Below are 16,705 nucleotides of genomic sequence, written 5' to 3'. Positions count from 1 at the left end.
CACTGTTGTGGTGGTTGCCATATGACATCTGAGAAGCCCAACACTTCATAGGTTTATAGGTTCATAGGAGGTTACTGGGCTACTGACCTGAGGTTGTTTAAGCCTAGCCTATTACACCCATTATATTTCAAGAGAAAAACTCTAATCAATGCCTATGATTATTATTAGTAATGACAGCCCATGCCCAAGAGAGATGTGGGAGCTATTCCCAGCAAGAATTTGCAGGTTTCCCATCCATTTATCCAGGCTCCTTTTGAACAGAGTAATAGAGGTGGTTTGCTTAACAGGAACTGGTGGCATTTTTCAGAGAAGTAGCAACCTCTGTGAGATGAATTTGCCTCTCCAGCATGTCCTATTTAAGTCACAGGCCAGACGTTGGACACTGGAGTGGTTAATTCTAGTTGCTATTGACTTACAGATGTGCACCAAATTCATCAAGTTAGGGTCAGAGATTGTTCTGTAAGCCAGGCACAAGTCTCCCCTAAGCAGCTTATATGCTACTGAGTACAATGGCAAAGACTTCAGTCTTTCTGTATAAGGCATGTGCTGAAGACCCTGGATCTTCTTAGTTAAAAATCTCAGGGGGTCTCTGCAGTTTCTGCAGGTGCCTGGTATGGTACATACAAAAGGGGGCATTATACTCAACTATGGGCCTGATAAGGAATGAGTATGGGGGGTTATAACCTCTTTTGCTCTTGAGGCTATGCTTTTGCTAATCAAATGTGCAAAGTAGAATGCTTGTCTTACTACAGTGGACACATGGTGGTCAAGGTTTAGGTCACAGTCTACTTGTGTGCCCAAATCCCTCACTACAAACCCCTTGAAGTTGATAATAACACAATGCAATTGTCTGCAGTAAGCGGTGAAATTCCAAGATCAAATGGTAACAAAATATTGTGATATAACCATACCATTCATTAACAAACTTTGAAAGTAGAGCAAGAATTGGCATACCTGCACTATGCCAACAATTAATGAAAAAATTCTTACAGATAGAAAAAAATCTACTGCATATTGAAATACATTCCATTTATGGAAATGTAAACAGTTTATGAAGAGGACAAACATACCTTATGAAAAAATGCAGTAATTTGTAGAAAAATCTCCTTCAAGTAAATTCCAGTAATAATCTGTCTGTATCAAATCAGTCTCCTCTACTTTGACTTAAGTAGCTACACCATTACCTTTATATAGTTTAGATTCAGCCCTCTGAGCACGATGTAAATGAAGTGTGAAATCATTACCGTTCCTGAATACCAAAATTCTCACTTAGTGTAGGGGAGGTAAACTTCATGTAAATAGTTACACAATTACATGCACACACCCTAGGACTGCAGAGAAGAGCAGAGGCAATTTTAGCTGCTAATGGCTTGCAAATGCCGATGATTACTCTTGACAACATCACAAGGAATACTAAAGAAACATTTCGCTCTGAAGTGTGTGCTGCAAACTAGGCTTAAGAAAAAATGTGGAAGCACCTTGAGAGCAATGAGAACAACCTTAACAACATTGGTAATATTTTAGTAATAGCACACTCTCTATCCTCTGCTTAAAAATTGTTCTGTCATGCTAATCAGCTATATTACACACATCAAAACAAAGATGCAAAGAAATGCCCATGACATTGAATTTCTGAAAGCTAAGCTAAGAGAAGCAGAAGATGTTCATAAAATAAAGAGAAGAAATAGCTGCAGTGTTGGCAACCCTACATTAATACGGTGTGAGCTATTAGTATTTGCCAAAATATGTGGTCAATATCAAATTCATCCAGACATGTTTAAGCAAATGAGAAAAGAACATTTTCTGATTTTTCTTCTGGTGGAACTACAATTTGATTGTCTGCTAAGCAAGATATGTATGGTATGTACATTTTCTGATTTCTACTCTAAGCCTTTATTGGTCTTAAAGAGGGATAAGAAACACAGCTGAGAGTGTGTGTGCATTGTACTGAATTTATGGTTAAAATCCAGATAGTGTATGGTTTGAGAGAGTTAATGCATATTTCCTGAGAATATGATCAGATTGTAAGACACACAGAGTAAGGAAACCTCACAATCCTGCATTTTCATTATTATTCCCTGATGTTTGCTACTATTGGCATTTTTTTATTTTATTGGGTTCATTATTTGCACACATTTGGACAAAGCACACTTTGTACTGGCAACGTTATATGGCAATGAATGAGAGTCCACTACCCAAGGTACAAACTGAGCAATTTAATTTGGGATGCCATCATTACTGCATTTGAAAGTTGCAAAGGTGCATTTTACTACAGAACTCTGAACAGAAGTAAGGGAAGAAATTCTATATCTCATTTAAGTACTACTGTATAACATGGTGTAAATGCAATGAGCTTAAAGAAACAGGACAGATGATGCAGGGTTTGAATCCAGCTTGCAGATATGTTTACTTTTAACTGGATATCGAAAAACTATAGAAAAAGAATATGTTGTATGTGGAATGTGTTTGCTAAAGTATATGATAAATATGCCATACATGTAGTTCATTTAGATAGCAAAGGTGTTGCTATTATCTAGTCACCTGCTGTCCTCATCAGTAACAAAAATATTTGCAAGGGATGTTGTATTATATGAGAGGTTGTACAGTACTATAACACAAAATGATTAACATGAGTACTGTGGACAGATGTGTTAAATGCTGCATAAACTCTCACAATCAAAAGTTATCACATTAAGAAGTACTTCTTCATGACATACTTTGTGTCCTGACTAATTGTATCCAGTCTGCCAAGCATGACCTTCTGTCATTATCTGTGTGTCCCCTTTCTGAGCCTTTGACACTGTATGCTGATGATGTGTAGGACACATGCTGCTTGTAATATTTTCAGCAGATGTGAAAATGCAGCATGTGTGTTTTTAGTGGTATAACTGTTGATGAATGAAAATAGAAGTCATGTTTGTCCTCATGTTTTGTGCTTTTGAATATAATTTTTTTTGCCTTTTCAGTTTGCATGCTGCTTGGTAGAGTGCAAACAGGCCTCAAAGCTAAAGGAAAAAGGACATTTTTAATTTCTATAGTATTCATTAACACAAACACTCCTGGTACAATTGCATGGTATTTGTATTCAGTAAAGAGTGGTAGACCAACCACCAACCAGTGCAGCTCAGCCCCCCATCTCTCCACAGTCTTCAGCACTGACACCCAACACTTTATGGTCCCAACCTATCATGTTGCCTCCATAACCCATGTGGTACTCTCTGGGAGTAGTAATAGTGGAGGTGGTGATTTTGTCAACTGGCAATAGCTGACATGACTGGTGGAGAGTATCATGGAAAGGGGCCTTGGTGCCTGAATTGGACATGTAAAAATGAGATTCATCATATTGCTGAGGTAATGCTGTGTCAAGCACTGATACAGGAAACTGAGATAGGAGACAGTGCTGACAGGTCTGAGGGTGAGGACTAGATTCTCACTGTTCTCAGGATTGACATGGGTGTGCCTCATGTCCCCTACCTAGCCACAATTATGGTGTCCTCTAACCTTTTGAGTCCATAACCATCCTTGTCTGTCTTGTATGTCTGGTATATCTGCACCTGTTTCTTCACCTTTCCTGTTCCGTATTTACCTGATCCTCAGATTTCTAAGCTCCTACCCCAACATTCCTCTCTTTCTTTGAAAGTATAAAAAAAAAAAAGAAAAACTGAGCACCTGTCCCACAAAAAAGCAAAGATCCATACATAGCTCTCCACGTCACCCATGGGTCCTCTTGACACACTTGATTTGGTACAGTCGGCTTTACAATATTATTCTGTCATCGTTACCTAGACTTGGTGTGGTAACAGACAAAGTAAGCAAAATTTGCCTGCAGGTCTACATTTATGATGTGAAGAAGTGGATAGCTATGGGTTTCTTCCACTACCTTCATGCAAGTTCCTCTATTATTTCCTCTGTGTCCTCCCCTCTGCTTGCCCCCCCCATTTCACCAATTTCCTATTAATCCCTTCTTCACATATTTCATCACACACAACATAACACACATGGCCAGAAATGGCACATAAGAAAGTATTTACTTTTTGTCCTCAGCGTTTGCACTGAGTTTTGCAACATGCAACAATGCTGAGTGGCTGTGAATGGCTGTTCATGTCCTATGTCAAAACCTGGTCAGTTGTTGACATCACCTGCAGTAGTCTGGTTATCCTTGAGCAAAGGTGCTTAAACATTCTGCTCTATCATAGGTTCATAGGTTCATAGGTAAGTACTAGGCTATTGGCCCTATGGCCTATATAAGCCTAGCCAAAAGGTACCCTGGCTTTCACCACCCAAGAAAATTATTTTCCTGTGCCACTGTCAAGCAGAGCCACAGAAAGGATCCCCAGGGTGAATTCCTATCTCCCATCCAATCATCAAGATTTTTCTTGAAGAGTGCTAATGAGGAGCTTTGTTTGATATAGATAGGTAGTTTGTTGCAGAGTATGGGAAGTCTTTGGGACAGGAATCTATCCCTCCAGCATGTTCTGTTTATTGTGGTGACAAAGTTTAGGTCCCTAGAGCATGTAGCTCATACGGATTGAGATTTTTTTAAGGGGAGCATGTCCAAAAGCTCTGGGGTTGACATAGCTTTGTGTGTTAGGCAGAGATCACCTCTGAACAGGTGATATGTGACAGAGTAAAGCTGCAGTTTTTTGAGACGGTCTGCTTAGGGCATCTGTTTGAGGCCAGTAATCCTCTTTGTAACGTATTTCTGCAGCTTTTCCAGTTGTTGTAGATGTCTTGTGAGGTACATACCAAAAGGGGCGCTGTACTCTATAATAGGTCTAATGAGTGATGAGTAGTGGGGGACAATGACCTCTTTTTTCCTGGATGAGAAACCTTTTGTGATGAGGCGTGCCACATAGAAGGATTTCCTGACTATTGTGGCGATGTGATTATCAAAGGAGAGACTACTGTCCATCTGTATCCCAAGGTCTCTTATCACACTTTCAGTGTTAAGTAGACTACCGCCTATGTGGTAGTTCATGGCTACAGAGTTTTTACCAAAAGGGATGACAATGCACTTTTTGGCATTGAGCTTGAGGCCATGGCTTTGACACGAGGCATCTGTCTCAGTGAAGCCCTTTTGTAGGATGTCCACATCTTTTGGAGTTTTGATTATGGCTCCTAGTTTGCAGTCATCTGTGAACTTTATTAGCCAAAGACCTTCTGTGTTAGCCTGTACTTCAGAGAAGTAGGTACAAAACAGGAGAGGACTCAGGACTGAACCCTGTGGTACTACACTTGTCACTGGTCTGAAGTTGGATTTGGAGTCTGCTACTTTCACAGTGTTGGTTCTATCAGTGAGACAGTTGGCAACTCATCTTGTGATATAGGGATTTATACCAAGTCTAGTGAATTTATCTATAATTCCAGATGGGGGATGGTGTCGAAAGCCTTAGTGAGATCTAGATAGGCTGTGTGAACCACCTTACCCTCATCTATGGCTTTGGTGACTGCTTCAATGAAGTCTATCAGGTTTAGGAGACATGATCTGCCTTTTACAAACCCGAATTGGGTGGGGTCCTGAGTTTGGAGATTACCAATGCCATTGTTTATAAGTTCCATGATGATATGTTCCATAGCCTTGCAGACCAGGCTCGTCAGACTAATGGGGCGGTGGTTTCTGGGGTCCATGGTGGCTCCCCCTTTGTGGAGTGGGATAACCATCACTGTGCACCATTCAGTGGCACATAGCTTGAGGTGAGGCTATGACTGAACATGAGACTTAGGTGGGATGCCAGTTCGTTCTGTAGTTCATGTAGAACACAGCCTGGGATGCTGTCAGGTCCCATGGATGCTGTATTTTTAGCTTTGGAGAGTATGTTATTTACCTGTGCAGCCGTGATTACAGGAACTTTGCATTCTTCCAGTACAGAGATGGACCCTTTAGGGGGTGAGAGGGGGATAAAGTTAGCACTGAACCTATCTGCCAGGATGTTGGCAACATCAGTTGGTTCTGTATATTTAGTGCCATTGTGCTGTAATGTAGAGCAGATCTGAGTGTTGCTATTGAGATTCTTGACATAGCTATATTATGCTTTGTGGCTGTCTTTAGAATCAGTGGCAATTTTGTTTTCGTAACTAGCTTTGGTGGATTTTATGAGGGATCTCAGCTTCTTATTGAGGCTGACCAGGGAGTTTCTCCAATCATGGGATTTTACTCTTTTTTGCAACAGTTTCTTTCTTCTGTTGTACAGTTTGTTTATGGCAGGGGACCACCAGATTGGCTTCCTTTTTTTGCAGGATAGCATCTTGGTTCTGTTAGGGATTGCACAATCCATGCACTCGTGTAAGTGCTTATAAAGTGCATTTGTGTAGGATTCAGCAGTCATACCTCTATTGTCTGTCAGCATAGGTGTCGTGAAGTTTGCCACTTCTGTCTTAAGAAGCGTGAAGTTGGCTTTGGAGAAATTTTTTACGGTGGTTTCCTTAATGGGGGGTGGGGAGGGATGTGGATGTCTAGGGTGATTTGTTTGTGGTCGGATCTGACCAACGAGGAATTGACCTCTGGTGTGGAGCACTGGTTGCCCATATTGGTAATAACCAGGTCTAGGATATTGATGCCCCTGGTGGGGGTGTGGATAAGTTGATTCAAGGCATTGGAATTTATGAATTCCAGAAAACGTTGAGCACAAGAGTTGGTACATGACTAGTTTTCCCAGTTAATGGTGGGGTAGTCGAAATCGTCCATTATTAGGGTGTTAAGTTGTACCCTAATATTTTCCAGTATATCAAGAAATAAGGAGTGGGAGTCCTGGGGCATGGTAGGGGATCTGTAGTAAGCTAAAATTTGGATTGCAGTCTTGCCCAGAGTTAGTTGCACTTGGATAATCTCGGATGCATTATGCTGAATAACTAGCCTGGAGGCGTGGATATCCTTAATGCATATGGACACTTGTCCACCTTTAGTGTTTCAGTCCAGGTTAGGTGGCCGAAAGGTGTGGTATGAATTATAGCCTGGTAATGCAGGGGTACTCTCTGGAGCCTTGAACCAGGTCTCTGTCACTGCGCAGATGTTGATGTTCTCCATTTTAAGGAGTGCCTCGAGTGAGTGCATTTTAAGGTTTAGACTTCTAGCTTTGAGTAGCAATACCCTCAGACTCTGCTTGCTTGTACCTGTTACGGTAGTGAATTTGTCATTTGAAACATGGCTGATATACAATAGGTATAAAGGTTTATTTCAGAAGGCATTATTGACACAGTTTGTGCAATCAACATATTTAGGATAGTCATTCCTAAGTCTTACAGTCATGATCAAAATTACTTATGACAATCAAATTCTGTCACCGTTTGTAAAATTTTCTGCATATGGGACTCAAACCCTGCTTCACTTCTGAATTTTCATTTAGCTCACTAAGCTTACACCTTGAGTCACAGTGAAAGTTAGGTGCCAAGAGAATTATCTCTACTCAGTCCTGTCCAGAGTGCTGACAGTCACCCATTGCCATTAAGCCTGTTTGTGCTACAGAAGATTAACCAAATGAAAGTTTCCACTTTTTGTCCTTTAGCAGTAAATCCTGTTTGTTTGCTGCCTAACATTGTGCAAGTGGGGAAGGCAAGTACAACAATTCTTTTTTTAATTAAAAATTGCCCTTAATATGTCATAGATAGAGTCCAAAATGCAAAACGTATATCTGCAAGATAATGAGCAAGTACTGCCGTGACAAATGCTGAAATCACAACATGTTAAACGTTAACATAAAACAGAGCTGATCTACATTTAATCACAACCAGACCATTTCTCTCTGCTCCTTATTTGTGCACAGGTTGGCAGAGAGCACCAGTTAACACTGTTACTTCACATTTCAAGTTCGACACATCAATGTAGAATCACACAAGTGAAGATAGGTAGGGTGTATGAATACAGCAGCGGGACTCTCCTGACTCTGTGTGTGTGTGTGTGTGTGTGTGTGTGTGTGTGTGTGTGTGTGTGTGTGTGTGTGTGTGTGTGTGTGTGTGTTAATCGATGCAGGAATGTCTTACACCTCTTAGTACTGACAACCTTTAGAATCTTACATGACTGTAGAAGTTATTTTTGCACACACTTCTCCTTTGCAAGACACAGCTCATGTCATCCCTTCAGTGATGCAATGTGGCTCATATGCCATCAGATTTCTTCTGTGGCGTGTGCATATAATACACTTGCATGTAGATTTTGTCAGTAGATAGGAAGTTTGAATACATGACTGACTGTCCTCTGTGAGTGTGTGTGTTTCTTCTTCTTACTTTGCAGAATTGGCTGCAAATACATCCATGATCTATATCTATACAGTGTGATTGTATTGTGCGACCACTTTTTAGTGATAACATCAAAGTAATACACAACAGTGATGTCATCCATTGAAATGTGCGGTGTCACTGTTGTAAAATAAATCTCGAGTGGTGTTTGTGTTTAGCAAACCTTCAGTAGCTTGTGATGTTAGGTGTATAGTTCATATCCCAACATCGCTGCTTACACTCAGTGTACATGTTGTTAATAGTGTCATTCACATGTGCTATGTTCATGTGTAGACATTGTTTCCTCTTACAAGAATTTATTTCATATTTCATTTTGAAAGGCTGTATTTAAGACTGATGCTGTCATTTGAATAGACTGTCCTTCCATACCAGTTGCAGTAAGACACCTCCTTAGGATTGAGGACATGAGACAATGTACTGTATGTTGTTGCCTAAATAAGGCACATGCTCCAGTATGGAATTATATCCACATTGCACATAATTACTCTTATATTGTTATAGTAACAACAGCAGGAGGTCACAGGTGTGTTTGGGTAGTCAATTTGTCTGGCATACAGCAAGATTATTTCTAAGTAATTACAGAGACACATATTCCCTGATTCATACATATGATGTAATGCTTTCACATAACCATGCATATGACAACTGGTGATGCAATTATACTATGGCACATTCATTGATCGCACTATGGTGATGAATTTCTCAATAGGCAAGTATTCTAAACCACCACTGAGTGACTGTAAGCATTTGTGTCCTTAACTGTTCTGCAGGATTGACACCCCCCCCAAGTTCTAATGTGTATGTACAGAGTGACAGAGGCCTCCCCTATCCATTTTATCAGGTAAAACGTATAGGCAAATAAAGTACACCTGATTTAATGACTTTACGTAAGTGAATTTCAATAGCTGTGCTATCAGTTCCACCATGGCACATGTGATTCATAGCATTATTGTTAGCTGGAGGAGTTGTACAGCTTGATGTTCAAATCTAACATAGAGAATCATTTTGTGACTTCACACCACACCCATTACATTACATCAGTATTATCCCTTGGTACATTGCAGGAACACATGTGAATGTATCTTTGGATTTCATGGCACAGTTAATATACAGCTCAGTGGTAACATTGATTCTTCCAAAAGGAGATTATGGCTACTGAGCCATTACTATTTGCCAACATGTTATATTGATGAAATGCAGGCTATGCAAATTTTCCATAATGTACGTACTCTCCTTGCTAATGTTATCTCGACTCAGCATGTTAATGACATTTATATGACCTGAAGCTCAATGCCAAAACGTGTATTGTCATCGCCTTTGGTAAAAGCTCTGTACCCATGAACTACCACATAAGTGGTAGTCTACTTAACGCCAAAAGTGTGATAACAGACCTCGGGACACAGGTGGACAGTAGTCTCTCCTTTGATAATCACATCGCCACAGTGGTCAGGAAATTCTTCTTTGTGGCTCACCTCATCACAAAAGGTTTCTCATCCAGAAAAAAAGAGTTCATTGTTCCCCTCTACTCATCATTCATTAGACCCATTATAGAGTATAATACCCCTTTTGGTATGTACCTCACAAGACATCTACAACAACTGGAAAGGCCACAGAAATACCTCACAAAGAGGATTACTGGCCTCAAACAGATGCCCTATGCAGACTGTCTCAAAAAACTCCAGCTTTACTCCGTCGCATATCGCCTATTCACAGGCGATCTCTGCCTAACATACAAAGCTATGTCAAACCCAGAGCTGTTGGACATGCTCCACTTAAAGAAATCCCAATCCCTCCGAGCTACATGCTCTAGGGACCTAAACCTTGTCACCACAATAAACAGAACATGCTGGAGGGATAGATTCCTTTCCCAGAGACTTCTCATACTCTGGAACAGACTACCTATGTCAAACAGAACTTCTCATTAGCACTCTTCAGGAAAAATCTTGATGATTGGATGGGAAATAGGAAATTCACCCCAGGGATCACTTCTGTGGCTCTGCTCGACAGGGGCACAAGAAAATAATTTTCTTTGGTGGCGAAAGCCAGGGTACTTTTTTGGCTAGGCTTATATATGCCCTAGGGCTAATAGCCTAGTACCTACCTATGAACCTATGAACCTATATCTTATATAATCCCCTCTGTTACATTACTACTTTGTGTAACTGTCACGTCATGTAATATTATGTTTGCTTTTATGTACCTCTATTTGCTCAGGAAGTGTGACCACCATTAATTATTATGACATACATATTGCACAATTTTATTATTACAAAACTGTCTTTGTGAGATAAGCACCTTTAAATCAATTATCTTAGTACAATTTGAAAAGGTACCCTCCCTGCTTATGTATTTCTGCATATATAGCTTTGATTATTGTGCACAGTATCCTCAGTACTCTTTCCCTGTCTGGTAACCTGTATATTGTAGTTGCCCTTGTGTTTACTCTCCCTTCTTATGCATTTCTGTGGTCATATCTTTCTGTGCACAATGCACTCAGTATATTATATATAATCCAGGACCCAAAACATCAATCAGCCCAAACTTAAATCAACTAAATCCCCTACACCACAGGCATACCTCAGGTTTCCTCTTCTTAAACATTAATGTAAGAAGTATACTTAAAATTCATGACCTTTATGCCCTACTAGCTCTATAAAAAACAGATATTGCTGTGTTAATTGAAACATGGCTCAAACCACAACATCACAATAATGAGATTACTGCCCTGGGTTACAACATTATCCGAAGAGACAGATCAGAGAAAAAAGGTGGAGGTGTTGCAATATTGTTCCAAAATCATCTTACCTTAGAACAGCTAGATTACAATACCCATGAATTCAAAGATGTAGAACTAATCCTTGCCAAATTAAAAATAAGTTCCAACAAACATATAATTATTGCAGGTGGCTATATGCCACCAGGCAATAACATCACTGTAATGGAAAGCCTGCTTAATTGGACCTCCAACTCCCTTCCACATGAAACCATGCTATTAGGAGACTTCAGTATTGACTGGCTTCACTGCTCCAGCCATAACCCCTCTGCCTTCATAAACCTCCACAGGTTTACCCAAACTATAACCACCCACACTTGAATTGACAAAACTTCCAAATGCCAGTCCATCCTAGACTGGATCCTGGTATTTGACCCCGCTCTTGCACAGCAATTTGGTTGTCTTCCAGATACCCTAAGTGACCATCATCCAACCTACCTAATTAGAAACAGATCCCAAACCATCAACCAACCTATCCTCAGAGTAGTTAGAAACAAAAAAACCTTTATAGCTACTGATCTCACCAATACTCTAAAAAGCTGTAACTGGACCCCCCTAAAACATCTACATCTAGACGATGCTGTCAAGTACTTTAACACAACCTTCATAAAAATCTTAAACCATCATGCATGCCCTAGCACCATTAGAATAAAAACTAACTATGCCCCATGGCTAAGAAACGATACTAAAACTATAATGAAAAAAAGGGACAAGGCCTGGATTCAATATCAGAAAAACAAAACCACTACTTTGAGACAAAATTATATAGAGCTCCATACCAAAGCCAAAAAACAAATCAAACTAGACAAATACAGCTACTATACAAGCATGCAAGGAAAATATGCTCACAACCCACAAAATTTCTGGGCCTCAATAAATGGTATACTGCATCCAGGAAAGGCCATGACTCCAACCTCTGTGCTTCCGAATAATCATGAAAACATTCCTACTCAGTTTAACAAATTCTTTACCGAAACAGTTCAGACCCTTGCCAATGCCCAAAATAGTACTAGCAGCCCCACACCAATACCTACCCCAACCTACCACAATATACAAAACAATAGCCCCAGTTTTCACCTCCACTCTGTGTCCAACAAATCAATATCTAAACTCCTTGGTAAACTTAAACCAACCACTCTAACAGCTGATAAGCTGCCAGCAGACTTCCTTCGGATCTCAGCTGAAGCTATAGCCTATCCTGTCTCTATTCTAATAAACAGATCTCTTTCAGAATGCAAAGTCCCCACCTCATGGAAAACATCATATATAATTCCACTGCACAAAGGAGGCAACTCCTTAGAGCTCACCAACTATCACCGAATAGCAATCCTATACCTTTATCCAAAATATTAGAAAGAGTTGTTCATACTCCACTAATACAGTGCCTACAGAATAACAACGTACTGTCCATATCCTAGCATGGCTTTAGACCTTCCCATAGCACCACAACAGCAGTGCTATCATTCACCAACATAGTTAACCATCACAGAAAAAAATTGTTTCTTCCATATTCTTAGACCTATCAAAAACCTTTGACATGGTAAACCCCAGTCTGCTTCTTGATACCCTATCCACCCTAACTATAAGTCCCTCCTCTATATCATGGTTCAACAGCTACTCATCTGCCCGTCAGCATGCAGTCCTATGGTAGGACCAATTGTCCCCCCTGTTACCAGTAACCATAGGTGTCCCTTAAGGATCCATCCTTGGCCCATTGCTGCTCTCTCTATTTACAAATCACATTTCTTCATCCTCTCCCACTGCCTCAATAGTACAATATGCAGATGACACTACCCTCATATGTGCTGACCCTACCCTTAGTGAACTGCAAACTCTTACCTGAAATAACTTCACCCTAGCCGAAACGTGGTTCACTAACATCAAACGTCTTCTTAATCCCAAAAAAAAAAAAATTATTATTTTCAGCCCTGGCAGAGCTCCTCCCCTAAATAATAATTTCACCATTAGCTCCAAAGAAAACATTCAAATCAGTCCAACCACACACACTAAATTTCTAGGTGTAGAAATAGACAATAACCTGAGGTTCGACATCCATATAGCACAAACCATTAAGAAAGTTAATAAAAAACTTGGTCTCCTCTACAGGAACAAACAGTTTATGACAAAATGCACCAAAGTAACCATCGCAAGGATTCATCTTCTATCCACCCTCCTCTATGCCTCTCCCATCTTGACTAATCTCCGCCAAACTGATCTAAATAAAATAGAATCTTGCTACAACAAGATTGCCAAGTTTGCTACTGAAGCCTCATATAGGTCCCACCAATGTCTATCCCTTAAGCAACTCAGCTGGCTTGAGTTGCCTCATATACTTCTACTCAATCAATTCTCTATAGCGCACAAACTCTACTACCTTTCTGAGATAACTCCAGCACTTCATCACCTAATTCAGCCCCACATTCCCACTAGAGCCTTAAGATCTAGTAACCAGAACCTCATAACTGTCATCAAACATAAAAACGAAGCTGGTAAGTCCCTCTTTGTCAACACCATTGCCAAAACCTGGAACACACTACCAAGCCAAATAACGTCTACCACATCCTTTAGTCAATTCAAAAAACTCCTGAAAATCCACTATCTAAGTAACTGGCTCAGCTCATGCCACTCACAAGGCTAATCCATACCAAAAGAATATGTCAGAGTACAGCTATAGTTTCTCCCCTGAAAGCTTCCAAACCCGTATACATTTACTTTACAAAATTTATAACTGCAAAAGAAAAAAAAATGCACCTCTGATTGTCTACTGTAAGAAATGTTAATCACTAGCATGATGTCCTGTTGTGTGTATATATGCTATATGTTTGTTAATCACCAGCATGTTGTCCTGATGTGTATATATGCCATATGCATGTATGTTCTACTTCTTTTTACTCTCACGTAATGTATTGTAATGTGGAGCCTTTCTCCCCGGGCCTCTGCTGAAGATGGACCTGTGTCCAGTCAGACTTTCCCAGTAAACAAATGTAAAATAAATAAAATAAATAATTAAACATTTTCCATGCCTGGTACAGCTTGCATTATTTGCCTTAAGTAGCTCTTTGTGCTGTCCACGTGAACATGCTTAACAGGTTTTCCCACAGTTGAGACTGTTTACTGTGTGTGTTCATGCTGCTCAACATGTTTTTATGGCTGCCAACACTGCTGCTGGCCATAAAGATGTGCTTGTATTAATGTATGTTTGATGAGCAGCATGCATATATGATTAGCACTGCTGCTCATCACTCTAACATGTAAACATCATGTAGGATTCGCGCAAAGTATCCATGACTGTTTATGAATCCTGGGGAAAGACATTTCTAGAAAAACCCTCCCAACAAAAACATTAAATAAATAAGTAAAAAGGAAGAGTCTGTATAGTCAAATTTCTATGATATTCTGGCTATGACAACTGATGAATAGCCATCAGTTCTTTTTCCACCTCCATTGTCTTTCGGCTTTTCCCGGTTAGGGGTCGCCACAGCAGAACTCCTGTCTGCTAATGATTGGCAGTAGATTTTCACAGTGCTGAGTTGCCATCTCAATGCCCAACCTTCAACGAAGGCACGCCCATTCATGCATGTCTTTCAGAATGCCACCATCACTGTCAGAAATTTGAGTGTTAAGTCTTTATAAGTCAATAAAGTTGTTAGATAAAGAAACTTTTTAGGTAAGCACTTTAATCACAGTGAATGCCTTATAGAGGCAAACAATTTTCTCTTTCTCATAACACATTGTGGAATCCTGAAAAACATTATTTTGGAATTCTGAAAAGTTATGCTCTTAAACCTTATTGCTGTAGGAAATACTTTGTCTCTGTCTGAAACTGACAAGAATCAATCAAGTCATTGTGGGATTCTGTGGCCCTGGCCTGTGCATAATACTGGTTATAATTGAAGCCATAGAAGTGATTTGTGTTTTTTTGTTCAGCAATAGAATTCAATTACATAACTGTTGTCAAAGGTTCCTGAGAGTGGTCTAATGCTTCAGAAACTCTGATGATCCTTTGACTGTATGTTCCGGTGCAAGATTAAACAGTCATTTTTCTTTTAAAGAATATAGCTACTTCTGCTTCAAGCTTACTGTTACTCTATATAAGCTCTTCATTATCTTTTTCAAAATTCAATATATTCACCTTCCAAAACATTTTATTTATCAGAGAGAGACATTATTTGTGAGAAGTGAGAACTCACTGCTGTTTATATGCCTTTCCATTCGTCAGCTAACTATGCTACAGTATTAACTGAACAGGTTAGCACATTCATTTTTTTAGTTAAAGACCAAGATGGAGGCAATTCTGCCCCCATTTGATTTAAAGCTACTTGTACTTTAACTGAATTAACAATGTTAGGGCATGAAAAGCAGTACCTGCATCCTGTGAGGTTGCATTTTAATAGGCGTGTGTTGTCAGACCTTCAACTGAAGAAGTCTAACCATTTCAGAAAGAGACTAACCCTGTTCATAGAATCCTTAAAGATTACAAAACCAGTGTCTGGTTTTCCTGGTAATGGCATATTGCTTGCCATTGAAAAGAAATGAATTATCTTCCCTAAAATAATTTCTTCTGAATCTTTAGTTCTGTAAGGCAACTTTTTGAGAAAAGAGTGTGGAATTGCAGTGTCCGTGTCTACTTCTAGTGCTGTAATCGATTGTGTAGTCACTGAGATCTTCTTTTAGTATCTGCAAAATTCTGATAAAGGATAAAAAGGCTTATAATACCACTGATATGCCCACTTCAACTGCATTCACTTGGATGGACATGCTTGTATCAGTGCATCATGTCCTCACTCGCCTGTGACCATTGACCTGCTTTAGTTCTGACCTAGTATGTTCATTCACTTGATGTCAGGCAGATATCTGAAGTGTACAGTCATACAAATGGACTTCAATGTTTGTATGTATGTGTAAATTCTTAGTTCCTGCAAACCACAGTAGTTATGATGTAAAAGAAGTAACCAATTGTAATAAACAGGATCATTATCATATGAGCCATGTTCTTTGGGTTCAGTCCTTAGTTTCTTTGTTTTGTTGACTGTTGATTGTGTGTTTATTACTTGGCTTTCCATAAACTGGATAACATGAAATCTACATGTTTAAAGTTAATATTTTAACTAGTAATACATTTTAATTTAGCTTGCCTTTTGTAGGTACATGCTGTAAAATGCACTGATTCAGATCACAACAGTATGTCTGGTTCTTTCCTGCAGCCTTCATTTATCTGCTGTGTGACTCTGACCTACTGACTTCACCAGGCACTGATCCATAGGTAATGTCTAGGCTAGCTATCCCTGTCGACCATTTTAAGCCTAGTCATTTCTCTTCCGAAGGTGAAAAGCAAGCCCTGTATATTGTGTTTGTGAGTTCAACACCTTAACCATCATAACAACCCCCGAAACTTGTAGACTTCATGATCTCTTGTTGTTTCTTTCAGCTTTTCCTGGTTAGGGGTCGCCATAGTGGAACTCCGGTCCGCTAATGATTTGCAGTAGATTTTTGCATGCTGAGTTGCCAGCCCTGACGCACAACCTTCAACGAAGGTACCCCCATTCATGCATATCTCCACACAGAAGGCGCTCTAGCTGAGAATCGAACCAGACAGCGTCTTACTGTGAGGCAATAATGCTACCGCAGCGCCACCACCGCAGTAGACTTCATGATCTCTAATTTATTTAAAGCTTTAGTACCAAAAAGCAGTGAGTGTGT

Source organism: Protopterus annectens, chromosome 1.part2, assembly GCF_019279795.1.
Source record: "Protopterus annectens isolate FY-2018-M chromosome 1.part2, PAN1.0, whole genome shotgun sequence".
Lineage (NCBI taxonomy): Eukaryota > Metazoa > Chordata > Ceratodontiformes > Protopteridae > Protopterus > Protopterus annectens.
The sequence above is the reverse complement of the archived record's forward strand: the minus strand, read 5'-3'. Positions refer to the sequence as shown.